A 22,962-nucleotide genomic window follows, 5' to 3' on the forward strand; every position below is an offset into this window, starting at 1 on the left:
AAATATATATAATTTTACTTTAATACAATACCGTCTAATCATTTTATAATTTTTTTTTTCGAACCAAACTTTTCTATAAATTATTCCTTTGCTTATAAAATTTTAGTAATATAATTGTTAACTTTTGTTAGTGTAGGATTCGTTGAAGGAATTCAGTTATTGATGACAATGTTCATAATTACTTTTATTATTTTATAATTGATTTCGTAATTATATAAGATCAATTATGACGATATTATTGATATATTAATTTTTTAGGTTTTTTTTAATCAGTTAAATACTTTTTTTGGTAAAAATTAAGATATTTTCTATTTTATGATAAAAATTTACCAAACATGGTGCCCCGGTAAACATTCTAATAACCTGTCTTAAGTTTGAGGTTCAGTGTATAGCCAGTCCGGGCCGATGGTATCTAAAATAAAGACTTTTTTCTGTTTTTACCTTACGAATTGTTCGAAAACCATTCTGTGATTCATCTAACAAAAGTGTTTCACATTCGGATCGTTGTTTATAACATGTGTAATCGACTGTTGACAGTAATTTAACTATTTACCAAATAAGTTTGTGACAGTTTACCAATTAGGACGTATCGAGTCGAAGGAGAAAAAAAAACAAAAAAGGAAACCGCCAATGATATACAATGACGCTGTGTGTGTATACGTTGGATGGAGAACATCAACGGAAAATCTTCACTTCGTGACATGTGGCTTATCTAAAAGGACATTTTTGTTCGGTAGCATGGGATGGTCCAAAAATAAGCCACATGTGCTTTTTAGATCGGTCGCCGAAAGATATGGTAAGTTTATTCTGTCTACGGACGAATGGAACCATTGGAATTTAAGTTATAATGGTCCGTTATCTTATATTTTAATGGCTGCTGCATATAGATGCTTTTGGTTCATTAAACTAAGTGAATTAGTCACAAAATCCAAGTATTTTTGAACATTTTTATGGCCAACCAGATACACACCGACAAAGATAATACATGTTTCAGCTTTTTCTTTTGTTTTTATTAATTTAGTTGGTTCATAATATCAGACCAGTGTATCTAACACTATTTTTTATTTTATTCTTAAGTTTAACACGCTTGATGAAAGCGATTAATTAAGAAATGTGTTTACAATACTACATTGGCAATTCAAGAAGAGTCGTAGGTATTTTCGCCATATAAACCGCAGGAACTATTTAATTATCAATACCATTAAAATATGTTAGGATAGTAATAAAGATTCCGTTTTCGTATATTTCTGTCTGAAAAATCGTTCCGTAATGTATGTTTGCGAAGCTCAATAAATAATTCATATGAAAATATTGAAAATGTAATTTATATAAAGAGGTTCTATGCAGGTAAAAAAATAGTATAGAATGCGAGTTATCAAGCTTATGATAATAAAATATCTACGTAATACAATTTCAATAAAATTAATTAAACAATGGCTACGGGAAAATAAATTTTATTTTATTCATTATTTTCAAAGGCGACTTGATTTGTTTAATAGTAATCAATGATATATATGTATGAACCTTTTCAAACTTTTCTGATAAAAACTTTTTAATTCAGATTTCTTGGCAAAAGAAAGTTTGAAGCTAGTTTTGGCTTCAACAGTAGTAGCCAAATGGTACAAGGTCCAAGCGATAGCGCAAAAGCATCAATTTTTTTAATAGATATTTTTGCCAAGGAAATAAAGAAGTTTGAAGGCATTTTTTGAAGTGAAGAGAAGTAGAACACCTTTCATCTTAGTCGCATTAGTTGTTGACAATATGTGTTATTTTGTTTGTTGTCGAAGAATTTGCTTTACTTAGCTTGGCCATGTTGGGAAGTCTTATGATAAATAATATATTTCTAACTTAAATATGGAAATTGAACGGCCTAAAACGAGCAAGCAATACACTTAGGTGCTCATATCCATAAACACAGCCCAATTTTCGATAAACCCTTGCTGAATTTTTTGTTTTTCGGAAGTACAAAAGGAAAACTATAACAAAAATTACCTTATTTAACTTTTGCTAGAGTTAAAAAATGACGCTACCTGTATACCTAAAATGTTCTATAAGTTGTTAGCTTCTGGAATAAGTATTACTTTAATGTAAGGCTTAATGACTCTATAAACAACTAATTTTACTACAGCTGATAATAACTAAGTTACAAACTTTCTGTTTTTTAAATATTTTTGATAATTGAGGTACTGTCAATCATTTATAAATTGACTAGCAAAAATGTTGGTGTAAAATACTACAATCTTGTAAATAAAACTAGTGTTTGTGATTTACAAAATTAAGGAAAACATATTTTAGAAGTTAATTAACTTAAGATGAATCAGTTTAAAATATTTAAATGTAAAAAGTCGATTGCAGGGTATAAAGAAATATTGTACTTTTATGACGGTAATTAATGCGAACAATTAACAATGCTGAAACATTCGACGTAAAATATAAAAACATTTTGTGATATTCCACGGGAAAAACATTTTAAAGCCATTTTGGTATACACCAGAGCATCTTCAACTTTTACGCTATAGCAGAGTTTGGCATAATTATCCCCAAGATAAACCATTAAAATTATTTAATATCTTCTTCTTTGCTACGAAACAAATGAAATATTTATGGAATTAATATTTTTATAGAACACTTTTTTTAGTTAAAAGTAATTATGCTTTTTTTCTGTATTTTTAGAAAAAATACAATTATTTTTAAAATTTCATTTAAAAGTCTTAACATCCATGTATTTTTTTACGTCTGAGATATTTTTTAACTAATTTCAAGGTTTAATTGGAATTATTACTATTTAATATCATTAGTGTTTTTGATTAGCCGGTCTCTCATTAACGATTTACTTGTACGTTTCGTTTTTCTGATTCTAAGAGAAATTGAATTGAATATGCGATCGATGGGATTGGAATGTTTGCACAAAAAAAATGTAAATACAATATACAAGAGAAAAAGAACATAGACGGCATTTTTATTCTTATAAGTAATAAGAATTTGTTTTTTTTTATTTTGTGGCTTTTTTATTTAGAACGCGTAACATATTCTGATCGAATGGGTCCTAGATCTTTGGTTTTTACTTACTTTTATTATTTTTTGTGATCCCCAAAATTATTTTCTCTTTTATTTGTGGTGTGGAGGTATAGAAAATATTTTCTGGGCGTAAGGTACTTGTTCTAAAGAGTCATGCTTTTCGGCGTCAGATAAGGATTTTAAGATAATCAGGGGATAGTCGTAATTTTGTACTTTTTGTGTTTTATATTTTTATATATTTGCAAATCGTTTAATATCCATTTTAGGATATTATTCTAAATTGCTATATTACTAGATATATAATAACTATATCATTAATCGACAACTGAAGGTTCCTATCTCTATCTTAGTACCAATTATGATTGAGACATAAGAGTTTCAAGGACTGAACAATGGTTTCACTCAAAAATATCGAAAAAAACATCGGCAAAAAGCATAATGTCAACATGGGTTACATTAAAGAGAACCAAATTAATTTATAAATTGAACCCGTTTTTAGTTCAAAGGTATTGTTTGATCAGTTAGTGTGTTCTTGATGAACTGATGAAATTTGCTCACCGCAACGTAAAGTACATATTTTCGAATGGTAAAATGTAATTTAATTTTTATTCATTCATAACGTATTGCATTAAAATAGATTAGAGTATTTTATTTTATTTCGTAATTATATGTCAGTTAAATTACACTATCCATTGGAAATCAAAACGCATGTTTAGCTGTTTGTTTGTTTTTAAATTAGTCAATTATAAATTAAACAGTATATTAATCATTATGTTAATTCTTATTATGGATGGAATTATAAATAAATGCGTTTTTATGAAAAGAAAATAGAAAGCCCATGGCCGATCTTTGAGTGATTCTTTCAGGGTCTATAATATGGAGATTGCTAGATACTGGTTAACATGTTCTTCGAATGACGGTAATGGACATAAAAATTACCGACTGGTGAGTGACCAATTTAGAGACCAACACAAAAGACAAAGTTGGTGGCAAAAGGGTTCACAACCATGCTCCGGCGGGACTCGAACCAGTGACCTTCGCAGCACTAGAATGACCGTTTGTTCATCTTAAACACTGCGGCTACTACGCCGGCTCTTTCCGCTCTCTACCTATAAAAAGAACTGTGGCTTAAATTCTCTATTGAGATATTTACACCAGAACTGCACCAGGACATTGCATGCATTTTATAAATTTCATTTTTTAAATAACGATTTTCTTATTAATTTTGTCTAAGTTTGAAACAATATAGATAATTCAAATTTTTAGAAATATAAATGTCACGAAATTTGTCATGTATATGAAATCAATCCTTCCATAACAATGTTCAGATCAGTATACATTCTGGTTTTTTTTGTTCTTTCTTCATTTCTTTAAATTTGTATTTTTATTTTATTATTTTAAAGTGATTATGTTATTCATACGAAGCAATGCGAAAGGAACACGGAGGATTTAAGAGCATACTAACAACGTATATCATCAAATTGTGACACATTAGATAAAGTTTGTAAGCAGGTGCGTTATTGTGGTGAAGAAATGACAAAAAATCGAAATGGGCAACATTGTTTCTTCGCGATTCTGTATTCTTCACAGCACACTCCTTATTTTCCGTTAGACCTCCTACATGGAAGTAATTTTAAGTAGACTATACAGACGTTATTGGAGTCATATATTTGTATTTTGGCTCTTAAAATCGTTATACTTATAATTGTTATATATATAACAAGAAAACAATCTTTTCGTTTTGATCATATTCATTTAATCCTATTTTAAAAATTTCAATGTTTATAAGACAAGAGTGCAAGACTCCATAAGGAAAATCATCAAAATCACGCCGGTGACCAGGCTGGGTAAGATCGGATCTCTTCTGGGAGGATCCATAAGTTGGTTTGCGGGTTTAATGCCGTTGGGACAGTGGCTCAGAGTTCACGTCAATTATCACCAAGTCCAATCTAAATAAACCGTAGTTGGTAAAAGTCTCAATTTTTTTAAAATTAAAATTATTAAAATACATCAAAGATTATATGTTTAAGTCATTTTCGTAATTTAAATATGATTAATTTATACCCATATTATTTTCGATAGGTAAATTAATGTTATTTCTAATCATACAAAACAATAAACTAGAAGTATTTTTTAAATATTTATTACCTTCTCTATATATATAAATTTTCGAGGCAAACGTAGTCCTTAGAGAAGAGCCTTTAAGGTTTCAAAACCGGAATGTTCGACCCCTCTGTTTGCTATGCCTGGCTATCGGGCTTATTCAGCAGGGAGTCTGGCTACAACGTAGCGAATCGATACCGGCGTCAGACCCGTCCATTGGTTGGGACTCGAGCGGCTGCTGTCAAAATGATGTACGAGCATCCGTATTGTGAATATAAACGGAGCTCTTGTCGATGGGGTGCTCGCTATGGCCGACGCACGCAAAACCAAGATGTTAGACGGAGAGAGAAGGAGGAATGCAGAGGGAGAGACGGAAAGGTTAAGAAGGGGCTGGTGTTGTCGAAGGAGTGCTTGTAAAGTAGAGGGATATGCAAATAAATTGAAATATTATATTTCCCAGGGTACAAAGTGTTAAATGGTAAGTAAGATGTAATGAATTTATCTTATTAATAACCACTTAACAGTATGTTCATGACAGAATAAAATGTTATATATGGCTTGGTTATTGGATAAGAAGAAATATCTCGTTTGTTAGTTTGGTAATAACTTTTTCCAAACATTTTCAAAATCCTATTTTTTATTACAATATTGCAAAATAACGATAAAATTTATTATTTGAATTATCACAGTATCAATTATTTATATTTTATTCACACCTCTACTTTGTATTGAAAGAACTACTTATGTTTATTCATCTCATTCGGAATCAAAACAAAACAGAAAGTTACTCCGAGTATTTCTATTTAAATCAACTTACTTTAGTCGCCGCCATTTTTACACGGTAATATTAACAAATTATTTTAATAGTTAATATTAAATGTGCTGAGGTAAAATAATTTATTTTGTTATTACAAATTGAGCTTACTACTGTTTAGGTTTTCAAAACATGGAAGCAGTCAATGAGTTGATCCAATCTTCAATAGCACAATCTATGAAAATGCGTCCTTTAAATTTTGGAAAACTAGTGCTTCCTTCCATCAAACTGTCCGATGTCTATGTTTACATAAAAAAACTGACAAACAAAAATATAATCCTTTAATTTAAATTTAAACATAATTATCATTAAAAAAACATTTTCTTTGTTTTTTATACCCCATAGCATGCTACAGAGACGCATGTATAGTATTAAATGGAGCCAAAGTTTTCTCGGTACGTACATGTTACTTTAGATTACTAGTTCATTTACTCTACTAAGACTCATTACTAGATTCAGCTACAGCAAAGCTGATTGGTGTAAGATGATACATAGTGTTATTTTTAATATATTGTACACTGTTTATTAGCAGATTTCTTAAAACTTTGAATTATTTTCATAAAACTAAACTCACTTATTATAATGTAGTTAATGCAATCCATATAATAATAGCTTTGCAAAACCTACTGTGTTTATTGGCAGTTTCTATCTTCTCATATAACTTTTTTTATTAGGCTTTGTAACTCAATTACCTCTTAATCATTACAGTAACTATAAAGTAGATAATTAATTCTTAGAAATAAAGTAGACCTAATAAAATAACTGACAATTTATAGAGTTTCATTTATTTCATATCGTTTTAAGGTGTCAAAAAAATCATTTTCTATTCTTATAGCATTTGAAATATTTATTACAAAATTACAGGGTCGTTAGAAACAAACGGAAACATATTGTTGTTTTATTATTTAATAAATTAATATATAGAAGAACTTAGTTTTTTTAGAAATTTTTAAAATGAATAGTTTATCTTGGAAAAGCTCTATGAAAAACTAATTTTACAATGTATCTATGAAATTTTATTCTAAATTTTTTCCTCATCCGTATATTTTTAACCGTAAATATATCGCGTTTATTGAGATGAAATAGATTGGATTCACCTCATAATTGAACAATTCCATTACACTGTACCGCAATTTCATCTTATTCAAAACCAAAACACTATTTTCATCAAATTTGTTATTATTACCATCGCAAGAATTGGATTCAAAGTTTACTTGGAGAGCACTTAACGTGGTTTTATACAGTTGATCTCAGCATTAAACCTATCGATTTGCGAGTAAACAATTTATGTATTTATCAACTTAATAACCGTAATTTTTGATACTTATCCTGTGTGTATTTTGCACTGAAATTAACGAATCATAAAGATAAATTAAAACTGCCCTAATATGCTAAGCTAAGCTCGAATACCTGGCTTTCACTAAAGGAGCAAAAGGACCGTTCCGTCGGTTTTACCACTGCGATATAAAACTGAAACAACATCATCAAACAAAAACATCATATATAATTTTGGATTTAATAAAAATATGTCCTACTACAATTTCTAGATAGAGATGAGTTCTTATACATACGTTGGAAGTTTTACGAACATGAAGATTGAATTATTCAATCAATAATCACAATTATATGCCACGATATAAGAATATCAGTCATAACAGTGTGGTTGAATCGTTTAATTATACTTAATATTAATTAAGTTTAATTATAATAATTAACAAATTATATGTTTTTCATACAATTTAAAACTACTGGAGTCATTATTGATTATTACTTATTCAATGGTAACAAAAACAAAGTATTAATACACTTCGAGAAAGTTGTTTAATTTACTTCAAGAGTTTGTATATCATCCATTCTTGTTCAGGAAGTTCAATTTTATTTACATATTTGATCTTGTGTAGATATAGAATCAGTCTGGTGCTGCCAATAGTACGAAAAAAAGAAAAAAAATTAAGAACTGAAAAGTTGAATCGTCGTTCTCTATCGAAATATTAAGCATCTCATGTAAACATCTAGAAACAATTGATTCATTAAAGAACATTAGACATTAAAATCACTATTCACAATAGAATAATATTGCTGAGATCAAGGATCCGTTGACAGTTTCGATGTAATATTAAAATTGTGTTATTGATGATAAATCTAGTAAAATATTTTATATATACACAGAAGAAATTAAGGCAAAAAGACTTTTGCCTAATTAATAGTAGCACAAATTAGAAAATTTAAATTGTGGATTTCATGACACATACATTTTACACATACATACATTTCATGGTACATAAATAATTAACGTACAAATTGTGATTTTGTGGTTTTACTTTACAAAGTTATAACAGCATCTGCAAATAAAATAACATATTGGAGTAATTTTAAGATATTTGTATTTAGACATGCTACATCGCTTCTTTTACTTGATTTACTTGAACTTGATTTTGACGATAACGCTGTGTGGGTATACGTTCTTAGCTATCTGCACATAAATATCGTTCTAAATGTTTTAAACTTCGGTCTGTCATACTACCCGTATATAGGACACGTGATAAAATCGCACAATTATACCAAACATCCATACAAACTTTTGGTCAAAAATTTGATAGTTGTTTGATGAAAATTGTCAAAAACAAACATTTGGTCTACAAGTCACTAAATACTTGATGGTATTAGATTTTCATAATCTAGCCATAAGGAAGCTTTACTGACTCTATTTGAAGTATTTTATATTTAATTTTTTTTCCTTATTTTTAGTATCAAATAGACATTCGGTAAAGATATGAGCCCATTTTCCTTAATATATATATATATATATATATATATATATATATATATATATATATATATATATATAAACATTTTAAAGCATTGCTAAATATTGAAGTGTTTAATGAATAAAGCCATAAGATATGTTACTATATCACATTTTATTTTTTGAACCTTTTATCAATTATTTTAATTATTTGCTTTCTAGACCTATGTCTTCAAAAATCAATAATTAATTTAAAGATATTAAATAAATTCCTTTAATATACGTTATTTTTGTAAAAAAATAATTTAGTTCGACGTTATATTAATATACATGCTATAGTTGCACATCAATTCCAAAACTGTTTTAATCATATATTCTCTGTTTTAATATGCAAATATGTATTACTTCATTTATTATTCCATATTTATGTTTAAAACATCAAATTAAAGAAAGATCATATAAACTTCTATTTGACACGCTGAAGTTGTTACAGTTCTAAAGTAATCTTACGATCCTTTAATACGTCGTGTACTAATTTACATTTATTAATACTTTTTCGGTTATTGAAATTTGATGAAAATTATTTTTAATTAAATGGCATTTAAATAGGTTAGTGAGTGTTAGCTCTCAAAATAATTTGCATGTATTATAATATGTTTTAATATATTTTTTAGTCTCTCCGAACTTCAACAATCTGCCGTGGGCGATAAGTATTATTATGTGATTTCCGTTATATAATATAACTGACATACAAAATTGCTTCAGTAAGTGATCTGCTATACAACTTATAATCTAAATCTTGTTCTAGATACTATTCTAACTTATTTTGAAGTCTATCATAACTTATTCTAAAAACTATTCTAGCTTATTCTAGAGATTATTAGATCTCACTCTATATGGCTATTAATCAGTTTGAATGGTAGTTTGCGTTTGAGCTATGCCCTACACTGTCACCGTGCACATTTAACTGTTTGGCGAGTGCATTGGGATGTACTAACAGTCTTTCAGAGTACTTTGCACTAATACATTTGATCACACTTATTATGGGTTCCAAGGGGCTATCGCTCTGCATTAGTTTGTTGGAGATGTAATATAGGGTATCGACGATGACTCGCAACACTTTATTCTGGGACATCTAGAGAATATCTATGATGGATTTGCTAGTAGTAGCCCACAGTTCAATACCATAGGACCAGATCGTCCTAAGTATTGACTTTTACAACAAAACTTTGTTATCGAAGAACAATTTTATATATACGCCCCATCAGCCAATACATTTGATTTAGTTTAAGACCAAGCTGCTTGTGTTTTGTCACTATATGTTTATTCCCATTATAAGCGTCGATCAAAATGCACTCCCGGATATTTAACGTTGTCTGCTTGCGGAAGTTTAGAATTATACAATTTTACTGATGGAAAGGTTCTTCTACGAAGGGTACCTGTCACATGGGTAGATTTTGTCTCAGTTGCTTTCATACGCCTCGTTTTCAGCCATAATTCGACACTGTTAAAATGAAGTTGAAGTTTTCTTGTGGCTGATGTTTTAATATACAGACATTATGTTATGTAATACTAAAATCAAATACATTTTTGATCTTATACTGAAAATACTGCGAAAACAAGTTTTAGCGACATATCATTTTTGAATTATTTCCTTCATTCAGAATTAGAGAAACAGGATTAACTTAATAAATTGTGGTCGAATGTCGTCGACAGGATCATTATTAGGTAAAGTTATGAATGTAATATATCCATGAAATTAAACATACAAACTAGCGGGAAAGTGCACAAAAAGCTGGAAAACTGTCACATCACACATATAATTTTGTCTTTGGATATATAGTTAAAATTACATTATTTCAAAAGTCAGTTTTTCCGTTAAAACCATTTAGAAAATATCGTACTTTTTAGGTGTAGCTTTTTAAAATTAATCATTCTACTCTACTATCTCAAGATATTGTGTAGATATCTCTTTCCCGACACACGAGTTATTTGTAGCGAGAAAACGCTACCCATAAAAGAGGCCATAATTGTAGATGAAATATTCAAAGGGCAAACGTAATAACCACCGTGAGATATAGATGTAAAAAGGTAAAAAAGTTGGTCGTATGAAAAGGCGAGAAGCGATCGTAAAAAAGTTGCGCCCGGTGCACCGAAAAGGAAGAGTGGTAAAGTACGTAGCGCGGGCACCGAGTTGATTTATAATGGATACGGGGGGAGTCAACGGACAATAATTTATTGCTCGAAAAGTAGGGTGTTCGCGGCAGCCCCCGGTCTTAAATCAAAATGGTTACTCTGTCACGGTCTTTCGAGTGCCGTGACTACAAGTTATTAGCATATAATCCACGGCCAAGTCCGCGGTTATATTCATGTGAAAACGCCGTCGACTACAATGAGAAAATTTGTTATGGTAATTTATGGAATGGTGGACGCCGGTTTTTATACTTTTTCTCTATGAAAAAAATGGAGCGGATGTATAAGACGCCATTAGAAAATAAAGATAAATATTAAGATAGACATAGCGATTCTTTAACATAACATATGTTGTATATTTGATATATATCCCATTCAATAGAACAGTGAACTCACGTCATCTGAATTAATGACGTCAAAATGTCGCAATATTCCGCATAGATTCCAAGTCTTAGTTCAATTTGGCTCTGACATAACAAGATTCAAATATATATAAAACAATTAAACAAAAATATTGTTATCAAATATAGTTTATTTTAGATTTATAGTACATCTTATGCATCTATTATCGAAGGACTTAAAACTAAAATTAATTAATTATACAGTTATAATTGTTTGTAGGTTGGGATTGTGTTAGTAATTGAGTAATATTTTTGTATTCCCTTTTTTTCAATTTCCGTTGTTATTATTAATCTTCCAGCTGGTAACTTTTCTATCGCAAAAGGTGAGTAAAATTTTCGTTTTTTTTTTTCTGTAAGGTTTTGAACAGGTATCATATATTTTCAAATCTAGGAGAAAAGGACCATGTTTTATGTTATTGCTGTTGAATGAGACGATGCCTTATCATGATCAAACATAATTTAATTTTTGATACTTTTCTGAATATAATGCGGAGACAGCAATTAACATATATCTAGCTATTCTTATTTAATTGTTAACGCACTTACTTCTGTCAATTTACTCGAGATTCTGCGGAAACCTAAATATATATTTAGTCAATTCGAAACAGCAATGACACACGTGACCAATATGTGTTTGTCAAAAGCTGCAAATTCGTTTTACAGTCAGACCTTCTCATTTTATCCTATTTAAAAAGAGATAGAATGCTGTTGGAGAAGTTCGACATGTAACCGAAAGAGCCTGCAAAAGTTGTCCGTTTGTCAAACGCCTGCAAAATTCTTCAAAATGTTATAATCACAGGTTATAAACCGGCAAACGTTGTTTTAACTCTTTGTGTTAATACATTTGCAGAATTAGTGTTTCTCTGAGTCGAACGGTGACTACCATGGAGAAATGAACCATAACTTGTCTTTGCAGTAGTTTGAAAATCTGCTTTTAAAGAACTTGGATGAACCATCAGTTATTGTAACGTACAATGCACCATATCTATTATATATCAAGTGCATCAACAAAGTCTGCTATTAAGGAATGGCTTAAAGTATATAAAATAAGTTTCGAGAAAATCATGTTAAAGAATAAACTACTTCATATTGTTTCTCGGTAAATATAAATGAAATATTTAATTGCATTTTATGTAATTTACATTTTTAGAAATAAGCCTGAGGAAAGATACATGGTAGACCAGATTACTGAATGTTATGGCCACAGAGTATTACGTCTTGCTCCCTATCACTGCATTTTTAATCCAATTGAGTTGATAATGGGTATTGTAAAGAATTATTGCAATAGATATTCAGATCGAGGAGGGTATTCAAACTAGAAATGTCTGGATTAATGGAAAGAGGCATTATCGAAAATTTGAAATTGATAAATGGTAGAATCTTGAGCAAGTTTTTGATAGATTGGAAATAAACAGCTTGGTAATTAACCTGATTAGTGTTTCTGAAATTGACTGTGATTGAATAAAGCTTCATGAATGTTGATTTATGATTCAATGCTGACAATTACCAAGACAGGGCGATGAAAGAGGAAATAACTAAAGGTCACTATACCTTTATAACTGGTCTCAATAACTCCCTGGGCATTTTAATATACTTTAATTGTAGGAAATTGTATTATAGAGTGTGGAAGCTTTACGAGAGTGTGTGTTATTGTTCAGAATATACATGAATATTTGGTTAAAATGTTTTGCAGTTATGGCAAATGCATTAAGGTAGTGAATGCAGTGATTTTAATGTAGTTTTATCAAGAAAGGTGTAACATATATAGGTAGTAACAGGACAAAGTAAAGAGAAATATAGTAATATCATAATGACTTTACAAGGAAACCTTGCTTCGAAGAAAACAAAAACTAAGCGTAAAATATAAATATGCTCTCTAATGAAAGTAAAATACATTGATCAGATATACAATTGTTATTTAACAACTGTAATAAAGCCCAATGTATATATAAAACAATTCTAACCTATAAATTATAGCGGCTGTATAATTAATTGTAGTTTTAAGTTCTTCGATAATATATGCATTTGATATACTATAATGTTAAAATAAATTACAATACATAACATTTTTGTTTGATTATCTTATTTAGATAATAATTTTGTTACATGTCAGAGCCAATATATACTAAAACTCAGAGTTGCTGCGGCAACATTGCGACGTTTTGACAAGTTACGCGTGTCACTACTGTTTTGAATAGGCTATATTTTACTTTTGTTAGAGAGCATATTTACCTTCTGCTCTTAGTTCTCGTTTCCTTGTAATGTCATTTTTATATTACTGTATTTCTCCATAGTTCGTTCTTGATCTTTCTTAATACAATAACTAAATTTAGTACTGCAAAATCCCATATTCAGAAGATTCAACTGAATAATTACGCTGTTCATTTCAATCACACTGTTCATTCCATGTCACTTTTTACTTCAGTGTGTGTGATCATGTTCATCCAAACCGAAGGTGTTATTAACTATTCCTATTCCAATCCCGAAGAGCAGTACATCTACAATGAATTATTGGTAAATGGTATGACTAATAAAACCTAATCAATTGTTATTCGAATCCTTACGTTTTCCCATCAACTTCTGTTGTCTTAACACAATTTTTATTATTATCTTGCAATGAGGGATTATTGGGTATATTGGTCCCATTTTGATATCCATGTCTCATCTAAATACACAAATTTAAATAATAAATCTTACTTGATTTTATTATATGTTTTTGTTTGTACTAAAATTGTATTATTTTAAAAGCATTGTCTGGTAATTCCATTAGACGTCTTAGTGGGTTATTTTTACATCACTTAACTTCTATAATAGGCAACAGAGTATGGAGGGATGTTCTACATCCCTCAAAGTGATGCATATATCTAAGCTCTCTATGAACAGCTTCCTCGGAAATAATTGTATTAAATTATGTTTATATTGAATAATCCACTCACTGATTTTATACATTTTATATAATTGATCTGTGATAAAGCTGACGTATGAAGACGGCTTCTTTTAGATGAATCCAAGATTATATTTTCAATTTTTTGATATATTTCAGTGACCATGCATATACTAATATTCAGTGCAGCTGCAACAGGTTAAAAATATTTTAACTAAAAACCGCAGCAACTTAATATTCAACTGTAAAAATACTTACTTCTATAACGAATTTTACTAGCAAGAGGGGTCTTCATTATCTCGTTCCTGTTCGAAATAACTCTCTAATCAGTGTAAACTGTTCTATCTGCCTTCAGCATTTCCAATCAGAGTAATAATAAGTAACGATTTGAAATTTGTGAAATAATCAAAGAGTTAAACGAACGTTCGCCGGTTTATAACCTGTAATTATTATATAACTAATATTTTGAGTAATTTTGCAGACGTTTGACAACCTAACGACTTTTGCAGGCTGATTCGGTTACATGTACAAATGAAAATGAATTTACAATTGTGGCAGACAATACATTAAACATCTTGATTTTCGTAATATTTTTTAGGCTGCTGATGAAAGATTGTTTATTTTCTATTGACAACAAATTTTGCTATACAACTAGTTTAAAATGTACAAACAATAATCGTAACTTACAAAAAAAATCATTTTTCATCCCAATTGATGAAAAAATTCATTGATAAATTTTTGGATTTTAACTTCTATGAGAGTCGATTTACCGGGATGTTATACAACTTATTATCTTATTCAGTGATTCTTGTTTGACTGAAGTTTTATCCATAGTGCTGACGATTCACTTCTAGTTAGTTGTACAATGGTTCGGTATATCATATATCATAATTAGTGAATTAATGTAATTATATTGTTTTATTATCCGCGTTACTTGCCAGATTTCCTTCGACCCCTGGTTATCATCTCACTTTTTAAAATAAAAATTTGTAAATTAAGACATGACGTCCAATATAACATATCAAACTTTCTGGCCGATCTGTTGTTCGTTGATTATAGTGCTATAATCGCTAATAACAGAAGTTTTTGAGAATTAGGCACTATTACAATTAATACTGTTGTGGTTTAATAGCATCTGTAAGCACTTTATTTGTCACTTCAAGATTGTATTGGCAACAAAATAATTCAATTATACACAGGCAATAAACTGAGACCCAAAAATCAATGCACAGTCGTAGTTCGGAGAAGTCAGAGACGCAGATTGCAATGGTTTGATCATGTATGCTGAATAAGATCATTCGCATTTTCTGGGACCAAAACACTTCAGGTCGCAGCGTCGTTGAATTACCAACAGTGGCGATTTGGGGGTAGGAAAATTGGTTGGTTAAAGTGTAGACACTGTTAACGAACGCTGGCTATAAATTGATCATTATGCATGTTTTGTATATACATTTGATACTTATTTTATAACATAAACAATCTTTATAAAATGAGGAGTTGGTAGCTACAATAGAAGCCTATTTTGCGATCTTTCTGAAAACCAATTGCAAGCATAGACTCATCATTGGAACGCGCGTATTGAAAAAAGATGATGGATTATGAAATTTTCCTATTTCTTAGAACTTATTCTATAGTCTAACAATTAAATACTTATTTTGTGTCGAAGCGCGTTTCTAAGGTAACATGAAATCGAAATATCTAGGCAAGATATTATCTATTAAAATTATATTTCAAACAGGCAAGAATAGTTTATTTAGCCAACATTTGAACCAAGATGAACTTAAACTATTAATATACCAATATTTGTTATGGTCATGAGTCATCATTTTATTGGATTTTTATAAATTTAGTTCAAAAAAGAATGCATAGGCGACCAAAGTCTAAAAATCTATCTAAATATGGAGCCCCTATGTAAGAATAAATAAGAATTTACCTATCCATTTTGCCACATTTATCAACATTTATTAAGTAAGGAACAAAACTAAATCAAATTCAAGTTTTATTTGTATTAATATTCATTTTTCTTAACTATTTTTATATCTTTTTTACGCGTTTTTGAAATCATTGATCATTAATCCCCTCTTATATTTTATCTTATGTAATAAAACTAGCGACCCGCCCCGGCTTCGCACGGGTGCAATGCTGATACTAAATTAAATACACTACAGAAAAAATATGAACGTTGTATATAAAAACATAGCGGCCCGCTCCGACTTTGCACGGGCATAAAATATATATGCCTATGTCACTCAATGAAAACATGATTAAAATCGATCCAGTATTTTTGGTTCATTCATTACTGCCCTTGGCCTGCACGCATTAAATTTGGAGTAAAACAATTCCTCTTCCCCTATACTTACTATGAAGATTTCCTGCTATCTTTGGAATATCTAAATTCATACAATTTTTATTACATTACACATTTTTAAACGCAAATTTTAAATTTGTAATATCTCCGAAAATATTTATTTAATTTACATGCTGTAAGGAACCATATTGATCTATATTAATTGCACACTGTATTTAAGGTAATTAATTCGATAAAGATTAATGCCGTATTGCTTAAAATAGCTTCGTAAATAAGCCATTTTCTCACGTAAACAGTAAACAATAAAAATGGTTAATGTGGGTTATCCCTAAAAGATAAACATATACCATCGCGGACTTTTTTGTAGACCTTTTTATGGTGTACAATACTGTAGTACATTAATTTGATCTAACTCGTAGGGTTAGGTAGTGTTTTTGCTAATTGCTAAATAAGCCTAAAAAAATAGGTTAATTTACGACATCACGTTAGAAACCTCTAAAATTAGCAATGTTGCCTTAGTATATTATGCATGTATTATACATACAAACCTTCCTCTTGAATCGCTCTATCTATTGAAAAAAAACCGCATCAAAATCAGTTGCGTAGTTTTAAAGATTTAAGCGCACATAGGGATATAGGGACAGAAAAGGCGACTTTGTTTTATACTATGTAGTGTTATTGACATTTTACAAAAGGTAGAAAAACTTGGAATAATTCGGAAAGCTCTTTTGATTTGTTCTCTGTTACTATAGTCGGCTGTTCGAATCCTGCTGGAACCAGGTCGAAAATTTGTGTTTATAATTGTGCACAAAGGCAAGAGTGTATAATCAGGCTGGGTAATATCGGCTGTTCTCTGGGATGACCTCTAAGTTGGTCACTCGCTAGTCGGTAGGCCTAATGCTAACGACCGTAGTTCGGTGACCACCTTATATAGTAAAGCAAGTCCAGATAAACCCTCCATGTTTGAAAGAAGGTTTTAAAATTATAATAAAATAATTAGTTAGGAAAATTAAGAAAATATTGTAGATATATTGCTGCAACATGTATATAAATGGTGAGGATAATTTAACAGAAAATGAAAGGACGTTACTAACTTGTACATTTGGCATTTTATTTATTATCAATATTTTTATATTCATATTTTTGAATTTTGTGCCTATTGGAGTGAGGCAATATATATTTAATAAATATAGCTACTGAAAAGACCAACATGAAATAATATTTTAGTTTGTGTAGCAAATACAGAATAAACAGAATATAACCAGTGTAGAATAATAAATGCAAATAAACATATATATTAAATATTACTTGATAAAAATTAACTAGCACAGGAAAAGTTGTATCTAAACCAAAACAAACCATACTTTTAGTATAGGAAATTATTTCTACTAAAATATCACTACATTTTTCTATTAGTACTTGTTATTGTTTTTATTTTGATTCTTGAACGAAAATAGCTAGTAAAAGTCACATGGCCTCTAGGGAACAGTGTCAGCTGGAAAACGCGCCTAACAATCTCATTAATCAACATAAAGTGGTGGGACAAATAAGGCACACAAAGTAAATTTTGCTTGCGTGCGACAAGACGCAATCGTAAAACCGCAATCATAAAACGTGATTAAATTAGTATCAGCTCATTAAATGACTAATTTATTACAGCGGAAGGTCGCACAGAACTCTAAAAAAATTGAGTTGTATAAGTCTTGAGGGGGATATCAAGATCTATTGGTTTCCCTATGGGGGTATTTTTATATATCAGTTTTTATAACTTTAGCAATACTATACTAAAGCAATTATCTAATTAATCGCCTGGGGTTGTATATATTTAGCTGAATTTTAAAAGTCTTATATCATGAATAATATTTTGGTTGAAATACGTTAAAAATAGTGCGGATGGAAATAATGATTCAGAAGGTAATTGCCATTGCTTTTCCGTCGCAGATATACTTCACTTAGTGAGTAAAGAGGATATTCTCTAACTCTTTATCTTTGTATTAGAACATTAAAACATATTTATAAAAACCTTTCAGAATATACATATCTGAAAGCTTGTTGGCAAGTTTTAACACACAGATTAATTTTATAACGAATATAATTGTAAAAAAATACTACAACAAACATTTCCAAATATAAATATTCGTGTAATATTAGCCTGCCTATATAAGCTCTAGCTTCATAAGAAATAAATACATAGCTATAAATTAAAAAGTATCTACAAGCTTCAGTTTCAAAAATTTCCATATTTATTCAAAATTTTTCTCATGGCTTACTCAACATGATATAACATAAATATTGTTCATCAGACTTTTATATACCAGAATGTCATGGAAGGATAAAATATAATATATATTTAGTTTTTTCCTTTCCATCTCGTCTCTATAACTGAAGTTCTGTATATGGAGAATAAAAAGTTTATTTTTAATATATATGTATAGAATTTTGGGTTCTGATTATATACATTTCTGATCATATATATTTCCGATCATATTCTGATTAAATACATTTAATATGCAATATTGACAAAAGTGACACAATATATATTAACCAAATATTTTCCATCGTTTTCTGAAACTTTTTTATAATTTTTTATTGGTTAGGAAGCGATCCAGTTATTGATTCGTTTTGTCAGTTATTTTCAATATTTTGAAACCAATCTGCTAATCATATTCCATCGATCTGAACAAGTGTCTAGTCATAGCAAGATTTTTTACCTCAAAGTTCTACGGGAATTTCAGGTGATCTTTCGTCCAATAAGTCGTATTAAACTATAAATATATATACCAATGAAAGTACTCATTGGCGTTAAAATCAACACTTTTAAATATTTGAAACTAAGACCGACAACTGATATATGATGAAGTAGACAAGAAAAATATCACATATCAAACAACAAAAGTAACAGATGTTGGGAGTACAATTTTGAGCGATTCATGATTAGTATCTGTATATATTGAGTAACTAAATTAAATGAAAGGAATATTTTTATTTTATATGGAAATGAAAATAAGTTTTTTACATTGATAACTCACAATTTCATCAATAGATATTATAGATTATAATATCGATGCCAAATCAATACAATTATATGTATATATTAATATACATATTAATGTTTGTATAATTGTTTGTTGTTTTGCATTTAATTATATTGTCATATTTATTTAGAAACAGTGTATAATCAGCTAACATACAATCTTATCAACAATTTGGTCTGGTATTAATAAAAGAACATTTATAATTTTCTAGTAATTAACTTATAAAATATGAAATGAAACTCTTTAAAATAAAATAAAATAGAGAGAAATTTAAATGGAAAAAAGGAACTTGTATTCTCAGAATATTTAAAAAAATTAACAACTAAACTAATGAATGTTGGAAATACAATTTTGAGCGATTCATGATTAACATCTGTACACATTGAGTAATTAAATTATGAGAAGAATATTGTTAATTTATATAGAAATGAAATATATCGAATGTAATAGTTTGGTTATATTGTTTTATTAGTTTTTATATTAATAGTTCATAATTTCATCAATAGATATTATTGATTAATATAACCAAACCACACCTAATACAATTTTATGTATGTATTAATATATATATATATATATATATATATATATATATATATATATATATATATATATATATATATATATATATAATATATATTTTTTTACTGTTTTGCATTTAACTATATTGCTATATTTATTTAAAAATTGTGTATAATCAACAATCTTATCAACAATTTTGTCTGGTATCTTACATAATAATTCTGAATATTGTATATAATATAGGGAATCATTCTAATATACAAAATTCAAAATAAAATAGAGACAAAATTTAAATGGAAAAATTATAAGGAACTTGCATTTTTAGATTAGTTAACAAACATAAGCATTGACATGTTGTAAAATAAAATCATTATTTGATAACATAATAATCATGGATTGCAAAAAAATAGTAAAGCTACATTTGGATAACTGAAAATACACATACTCTCGATAATATTTACCTTCAATTTTAGTGTTGATTTTCCTTGTTCTTCACAGTCACCTTATTCTAAAGCAAATAGTGACGGGACACGTTTTGGGTATAGTTTACAAAACACCTTTTTCTCTGTTTACACTCCGGTTCTTCTTTGGTTAAAACGATTCTCTAAATGATCTCTTGTTAAATCTGAAAAGACAAACAGACGAAAAAAATTAATTATAATATACGCTTGAGCAGAATATTAAATTTTGGTGAATATTTAGTTGAAGATGTTTTTGATTCAATGAAATTTACATATAACGGTAATTGGTCGAAACTTGCATAGACTGACCTATTTTATACAATGCATACAAGGTATTACAGTTATAATTATTTAAGTATTCGTAGAACTATATGAATGATTATTATCTATATTATTTTACTATTATATTTTAGCTATTATTTATACATTATTTATATACTACAGTTATGCTAAAGTAGTAATAATAGCTCAGCTAGGGATTATATGTGGACAAAAACTCGTTGAAGCTCCGCCAACTCATACAAAAGATACTTGCATGTATTGTGATCTTATTTTCACTTTAAAAGGTATTTATTGAAAAATATGTCGATTTATAATTTTTTACAATTTTTAATGTATCGAAAAGTCGATGTAAATATTCAATAATCCATTTACTTTAGAACTTTTTCAGAATTTCGAAGCCATGTTGGCTGGCAACCTATACTGTATTGAACTGAACAATTGGTAATTAGAAGGCTATATGTTGGACATAGCAGAACTTTGCATTCGAGTTTTAACCGTGTATCATTCATATATTTTGAAACGTATAGCCAATGGATACCATATGCTTCGGTTGATATGGACGACTTTCTAAGAATAACAAATTAAATTTTACGTATTAGGTTACCGTAATAGAATCACAAACTCATTTTTCATTTTTTTTTGGCGTCTCTATACATTGAATAACTTTAAAATTCTAAATTGGAAATTCTTATTTTATATAGAGAAATTCAAAACCATCCAGTTTAATAGTTTGGTTAAGTTGTTTAACAATATATTATACTTTGATACTGAATAAAGAACAGTAAGGCGCGTCATAAAATACAATAAAATGATTTAAATATGTATATTTTGTTATTTTTTTGTTTTCTTATTAACTGATATAGTTTTCACAGATATATGAATTTATTTCGTAGTTGATAAAGAAACTATTATTGAATTAAATATATATTACCGGCTATTTAAATTTAATTAACATCTCTCTGGCCGACTATGAGTGAATTTCACCACAGATGCCTCACTTTTAAGAATTAATAAGTTAAAAATATGCTAGATATTTCCCTAATATCTCATCTTTAGTCATCGAGATAAAATTTTTACTGTTTAAAATTATAATATATATGAAAATAAAAACTATAAATCTATATCTATAAAATAGAAGTCATACATAATTATTGTTTAAGTATATAAGCTATTACGTTAGGTATTATTACTAAAATAATATTTCAATTACCAATTATATATTTTACTTTATATTGGTTCAATTTTAGTTGAAACAATTTTTTTAAAAGTTTTAATATTAATTAAAAATAGCATTCAAAATTAATATATATTTAAGAAAACATGTATTTTAATGGTTTACACATTTATAGATTGAATAGCCGACTTGTTTGGCGCAGTAAAGGCGACAGGACGGTCCTCCTAATGTTGCAATAATCGTGAGTTCGAATCCTGCTGTGGCATGGTCGTATATTTATGTTTGTGATGGTTTAATATTTATGATTGTCCTTAAGCAAGAGTGCCGGATATATATATATATATATATATATATATATATATATATATATATATATATATATGTATATTTAAAAAAAATATATTTCTCTTATGCTAATGTAATAGTTTGATAAGAAATGAATGTATCTTTTTTGAATATGGACATTTTTTTACCAGTCAACTAATTATTTTTTACATTATTTTTCAAAAGGAGAAACTTTTTCTTTATGTACTTAGTAAGGGAGAATGTACAAACTCTCTTTTAACAGACTTTTTGGGTAAACTGTGTTTCAGGTGTGACAATGCTGTTATCGTCCATAATAGCGTTAAGTGACTGGACACACTTAGTGATGGTATAGTATCTGTGAATCGGTAAATATTTCAGACTTCTTAGTTTACAGGTTTCGACTCCAACATAATTTGAAGAAAGTTATTAATGTTTCAGAAGAAGATATTTTTAGAAAGAAAATAAATGGCTTGTATATTGATTTTGATCAAATGTAACTAACATCACTTGTGTTGGAAGGAAAACGTAGTATTTAATATTAGAAATAAGATATATACTTTGATAAAAATTTTGAGTTTTATTTCAGTTTTTCAGGATGCTCGGAAAATTTGGTTGCTTGCTTGTTAGTGCTGCTTGATTAATACTATTATAGATATTTGATTACAAATAAAATATAATTAATCTTTGATATATTATATATTGACCTACTATTTTA

At 28.9% G+C, this 22,962-nt stretch overlaps 1 protein-coding gene across 1 annotated transcript in view; it reads left to right on the plus strand.

Moving 5' to 3' along the window:
- Positions 1-425: 425 nt before the first annotated feature.
- Positions 426-22,962, plus strand: part of Abd-B (Homeobox protein abdominal B) — a 261,108-nt gene continuing 238,571 nt past the window's right edge. The window contains exon 1 of the mRNA XM_076410122.1: positions 426-796. The gene's annotated coding sequence lies outside the window, so the exon portion shown is untranslated. The remainder of the gene's footprint in view (positions 797-22,962) is intronic.

Source organism: Rhynchophorus ferrugineus, unplaced genomic scaffold (genome assembly GCF_030347505.1).
Source record: "Rhynchophorus ferrugineus isolate W39M unplaced genomic scaffold, kcgeb_rfMv2 rfM1, whole genome shotgun sequence".
Taxonomy (NCBI): domain Eukaryota; kingdom Metazoa; phylum Arthropoda; class Insecta; order Coleoptera; family Curculionidae; genus Rhynchophorus; species Rhynchophorus ferrugineus.